This window comes from Notamacropus eugenii, chromosome 2 (genome assembly GCF_028372415.1).
Source record: "Notamacropus eugenii isolate mMacEug1 chromosome 2, mMacEug1.pri_v2, whole genome shotgun sequence".
NCBI classification, from domain to species: Eukaryota; Metazoa; Chordata; class Mammalia; order Diprotodontia; family Macropodidae; genus Notamacropus; species Notamacropus eugenii.
The window spans coordinates 42,703,899-42,709,925 of NC_092873.1; the positions used below are offsets into that span (position 1 = coordinate 42,703,899).

The 6,027-nt window shown below is 49.4% G+C and overlaps 1 protein-coding gene across 1 annotated transcript in view; it reads right to left on the reverse strand.

Moving 5' to 3' along the window:
* Positions 1-6,027, reverse strand: part of LRRC75A (leucine rich repeat containing 75A) — a 117,058-nt gene that overhangs the window by 66,183 nt on the left and 44,848 nt on the right. The gene's annotated exons all lie outside the window — the stretch shown is intronic.

Below are 6,027 nucleotides of genomic sequence, written 5' to 3' on the forward strand. Positions count from 1 at the left end.
GGGGATAACAGCATCTCCTACCTCCTAGGGTTGTCATTAGGTTAAATGAAATATCTGTAAAGTGATTTGTAAACCTCAGAGAATGATATAAATGTGAACTATTATCATTCATTCAATCAGCAATCATTCTTAGGAAGCAGATGCTCTGTCCAAAATCATTTTTCCTTGGCTACACCCAACCTTTGTCCCTGTCCCCCCCAATCCCTGCTCCATGCTTTTTTTCAGAAGTGTTTGAGGACGAATAAAGAAGCACATCTTTAGAGTGTCAAAGGGGAGACCACAGCGGTGCTGGTCATTTTGGGAATGTGGGAAAGGAATGGGATGCTACTGGGCCTTAGGGAAAGTTGCAGGGAAACCTGGGGAGACTTGGAGGGGATGATGCCAAGTGATGTGAGAAGAGCCAAGAGAACAATTTATCCAATAATGACCCATGCAACAGCTCTGCTCGGTGAAATAAATGCCCAGGCATGATTTCAGAAAATCCTGTTTCTGACCATGGAGGTCAATGTGGAGGTTTGTTTCATTTATCTGTGCATATCTGTCACATGGGCTTTGTTTTTCTTTATTTTTTCAGCGAGAGGAGGAGAAGACAGGAAGGAGAGAAAATAAATACTTATGAATTTTTAAAAATTAAAAAAATTTAAATTAAAAGAAAAGATTAGCGGAGTAAGAGGGTTGGAATCCAGGAAAGCTGAGTTCAAATCCTGCCTCAGATGCTTACTGTGTGAGCTTGTATTAGACCTGGAATCAGGAAGACCTGAATTTAAATCCTGACTCGGTGGCTTACTAGCTGTGTGAGCCTAGACAAGTTACTTAACCTCTGTTTGTTTCAGGTGTCTCATCCGCAAAATTATAATATTTAATAATAATCTCTACCTCCCAGGGTTGTTGTGGGAATCGCTGGAGTGGGCAAATGTAAATGTATAAATACTGGCCATTACCTGATGTTTGCGGTTAGGGGCCTTCTTCTTCATCTCTAAAGTTAGGGGGTAAGACTAAATAATCTTTCAGGTCCCTTTCAGCTCCAGGCTCCTTGGTGACTTCACCAATCCTATCTCCCTAGCCCCAGAGGACTCAGTAAACCAGAAGGGTGGGGAGCTGACCCTGGAAATGTGGAAGAGACTTAGGGGGCAAGGCAGAAAGTGGCCTGAGCTAGAGGGGAGGCCCCAGGAGGCTTCCCTGAGATCTCTCATTTAGGATCCTCTGCTATGCCTAGACTGGTTTCCATCCACTCCTGCAGGCAGGGGAATGGACAAGATGACCTCGGGAAGGGGGCTCCAGGAGCCCCAGGGGAGCCGATACAAGGCTGCTGCTTGTTGGCATGGCCTGCCAACCTGACTGGCAGCCAGTCCTTGCTTTGCTCGGCTCAGGCAGATGGCACCCTCCCCAACACGTATCTCTGTGTTTGTTTGTTTTTTTAATTTATTTTTCTCCAATGGATTCCTGACTTGAAGAAGGGAGGGGGAGAGAGAAAAAGGGAGAGGAAGAAGGAGAGTGGGAAGGAAAGGGAGGCAGGAGTCAGGAGGGAGAGGAAGAATGAAGGGACAGAGAAGCAAGGGAGGGGGAAAGGAGGGACAGGAAGTGATAAAAAGGGGGAGGCAGTTCTCCTGGACCAGATTTATGGCCAAGTTAGCTAATGGCTCCTGGGGCCTGTGACTCACAATCCTCCAGGTTTCACTTGGGGTGTGGGGAACCAAAGGTCTCAGCCATAGCAGTTGGGGGTGTGAGAGAGATGATGGGAGGGGCCTGTTCTCATCTCACAAGGACTTCAAGCCACTCCCACTCTCCAAGGAAAGGAAAGGAGGGAGAAAGGAAGGTAGGGAGAAAGAAAAGGGGGAAAGGAGGGAGAAAAGATGAGAATACATGAAAAAAGGGATATGAAATCAGATCTTGGTTCTTATCTGCATGACTTGGCAAGTCATTTTCCTTTTTGGTGACTCAGTTTCCCCGTCTGTAAAAGGCACTAGTTTGTTGGACTAGATAAACTCTCAAGCTCCCACCCAACCCTAGATCGATGATCCTATGAATGAAGGAAGGAGAAAGTGAAGTCTCAGCTGGAAGGGTTGAAAATTCACACCTCCTGAATTCTGAGTCAGTAGCTTCCAGCACATTCCCTGTGGTGGCCAAACCACCAAAAGCCTTCCTGCTTTAAGGGTGGGATCCAGGGGACCCAGAGAGGCTAAGGAACTCTTCTCAGGGTCACACAGCTAGCTAGTTCCCCAACAAAGCCAAACTAAATACCAGGTTTCCCAATTTCTGGGACCCTGGACCGTGTGATACTAAGGATTTGAATCTGTTCCTCTATGACATATTATCATCCCCTTCTCCCTGTACCCCAATAGAACATGTGTGTGTGTGTGTGCACAGACATAAATACATGCTTAGGGCATCCAAAAGTCTTAGTGCACTATAGCTTTAAACTGCACTGGACACGCTGTGCTTGTGTCAGATGTCTTCCCCGACAGACTGACTATAAGCTACTTGAAGGCAGGCATTATTTCAAGCTTTGTCTTGGTATCCCCTATACCTGGCACATGGGATGGGGCTTGATAACTGACATGTTAATTGACATGAACCTCCTTGCCTTTTTTCCAGTATGTCATTCATCTGCATTGCACAGTGGGCCCCCGAGGGTGGTCTTGGCAAATCTGACCTCCCTCTCCAACTTCCAGGAAGAGGAGAGAAGGTGGTCCCAGGCCTGGGAAAATGGCAAGCAGATAAACTCGAGAAGACATCTCCCCTCCCCTACTCTGTCACCCCCTAAGCAACACACTGCCATGAAAGGGGGAGGGGGACAGAGGAACCCCATCAGGAGATCCAAGTAGAGTTCTTCACGCCAGGATGTGTCCACTGGGTGACTGGAGCTCCCCCCACACCAAGGATGCCTAGGGTACGGAGTCCACAGGACAGCTGGCTTGGTGGGAACTGTCCAGATGTTGGACCAGGCAGTGGAGGCAGCCCTGGGAGCCTTGACACCCCCTAACTCCCCACGCCCACCTCAGCATGCTTGGGTGGGCCCCTTGCCTGAGTCAGCTGGGCTGACATCCTCTTTGGGGAGGGTTCCCTGTCTCTCACACAGCCATGCAGTGGGAACAGAACAGGCAACTGCTAATAGATGAGATAAACAGGGGACCTCCATTCTCGGGGACTGATCAGGGTAGTAACTGCGTGGGATTTCTCTACTGTGTGCTGGAGGCCAAGGAGCCTGGGGTGGGGGATGGGGAAGGGTGGGAGGAGAGGGAAAAGAAAAGAACCTGGGGCGGAGGAGAGGTGGAAGCCTCAGTGGGGGTGGGGGAGATGTTTGGAGGTTTGGGATAAAATGATCTTGTGAGCAGAATATTTTTGGGACTGCTCACACAATGAGTACCCTGCATACTAAAAAGGAAAGGAGGAAAGGAAGAGGATTCTCTTCTCCCCCTCCCTCTTCTTCCTCCTCCTCTTCTTCTACTCTCTTTCTCTTTCCCTCTTTCTCTCCTTCCCCTTCTCCCTTTCCCCTTTTCTTTCTTTCTTTCCTTCTCCCCCTTTCCTTTTCTCTTTCTTCCCTTCTCTCTCTGTCTCTCTTCTTTGTCTCTGTCTTCCCATCTCTCCCTCTCTCTCCCTCTCCCTCCCTCCTCTCTCCTTCCCAGTCTTTCTCTCTCTTTCTCCCTCTCCCTCCTTCCTTCCCTCCTCTCCTTCCATTCTCTCTGTCTGCCTCTCTCCCCCTCCATCCCTCTTTCCCCTCTTTCTCCCATTTTCTGCCTCTCTCCTTCCCTCCCCCCTCCTCTCTTCTTCCTCCTCTCCCTCTCTCATTCTCTCTCTCTCTCTCTTTCTCTCTCTCTCTTTTTCTCCTTTCTTCCCTCCTTCCCTCCTCCTCTCCCTCTCCTTCTCTGCCAACACTCTAAATAGTTTTTCAATTTGGCTGCAACAAGTCAACTTGGCTACAGGATTCCCACTGGCTCTGCCTGCATTTCCTCATATACCCTGGAGCCTTCCCCACCAGCCACAGCTTGAGGGTGGGGTAGAGGAATGGGGAAGGGGGAAGCTTGCCCCCCCATCTCATGAGCACAGACATTGGTCTTTGCCTCTAGACATAATGCCTGTCCTCCACCAAGGCCAGGGAAAGAAAAAGAGGAGTGGAGTGGAAGGACATCCTGCACTTTTCCTTGGCTCTCTGCCCAAGGTCCCTGGTGCCTGCCCCTTGATTTCCCTCCAGCCTCGAACCACCCAGAGATGGTGTGTGCCTTAGAACGATGAGCTAGCAGTTCCACTGTGGCTCTGTGACCCCAGGGAATCATTTTCTCCTTCTGGGACTCAGTTTCTTTCTCTGTAACAATCTCCAGTAGTCCCTCCCAATGCTAACAGTCTCTAATACCAAGATGCTACGCAGGCTGCTGTCACTTCTCATTGCTCTCCCATGACATATTTGCTTTTTTTCTCTCCTTTCCCTCTGTCCCTTCCCAGACAGCCTGCTGACTGCTTCTCCATAATCGAATCTCCCAAAGCCTTGATTTCTAGCTGCTCCTTGGCAAATAATAGGTTTTTCTTCCCATCCTCACTTTAATCTTTACCCTGAAGAGATTTAAACTACCTTCTCCCTGCGTAGCTCCAAGTGAGAGATGGGAAATTAGCTTGCGGGCTTGTCTCTCTCATCTCCCTTCCAGACACGACTTGCCTGCTTTCACACAGACAGCTGGGACAAGAGGGAGGAAACATGGCATGAATATTTACCAGCAAAGATGGCCAGTCAATACTGAAGCCACCACACAGCCTGGATGGGCACCAAGGAGCCCTGACCAAGGCTGGCATCCAGCCAAAATGAAGTGAACCAGAGACCTCGGGAGGATGAGCAGGAGGGGGTGGGGAGGACCCCTGCCCCCTGCTGAAGTCAAGGAAGGTGTCAGAGAACAGTCCCCAGGGCCATGTCAAAGCCTGAAGAAAGGGTGGGATCACGTCCTGCCTTTGTCACTGTGTAACTACAGAGCCAGCCAATAAACATTTATTAAGCCCTTAATGTATGCCAGGCACCATAAGCAAGCCCTGCCCTCAAGGCTGGGGACAGGAAACACAAACCTTCACCAATATGGCAGGCAATATACAATTTTCAATCATAAAAGGAACTAGGTAGGGAGAAGATATCTACAGAGAGAAAAGCTCATCTCAGAGGGGAAGGCTCTTCCCTAGGGCTCAGTTTACTCATCTATAAAATGGGCCAGATAGCCTCCCAAGTCCCTTCTAGCCCTGCCTTAAAACTAGGATCCTAGAAATACTATTAGCCCCACTTTATACATGAGGAAAACGAGGCCAAAGGAAGTTAAGTGACTTGCCCAAGTCACATAGCCTGTAGTGTCTTGCATTAACAGAGCTAAGCCTAGTAGCATTCAAGATGGGATCAAAAGACACATTTTGAAATAAATCTATTTGCATACCATGGAAAGAAATTGAAGTCCCAGGAGTTGGAGCACAGCAGAATGATAGCCCCAGTCGACTATCCAGAGGTTGGCCAGAGGTTGGCCAGAGGTGAGCATTTCCCAAGCCCCAAGAGGAAGGCAGCAGAGACAAAAAGGTGATATTTTCTCCAGAGACACACTGAGCCAGGGAGAGCTCAGGACTCAGAGACAGCAGCCAAGGACACAGCTGGGCATGTGGCACTGCCAACAGTCAGGATAACAACTGTCTGCAACCCAGGAACACTGTGCCAGGAGTTGATTTGTCATGTTCCTCCCCTGGCTGGGTCTTCAGGGAGGGAGTGGGTATGTGGGGGTGTGTTTGTGTTCATCCAAAGTCATTTTCCTTGGCAATTTGCTTTCTGAAAGGTCATTCTAGAGGGCAAGGGCTGGGCTGGGCTACCTACCTCAATGGAGGGCCAAATGGCACAAGAACATGAAGGGCAGATTAGAACTGAGGTTGAGGGATGACAAGCCTGGGTAGCAAAGCTTCAAAGGACTGTGGATTTTGAGCTGGAAGAGGCACACCTGCTCAGTTCTATAGAGGAGGAAACTGAGACCCAGAGAAGCAAAGGGACTCATTGTCCCCCTCCCCCTCCGGAAT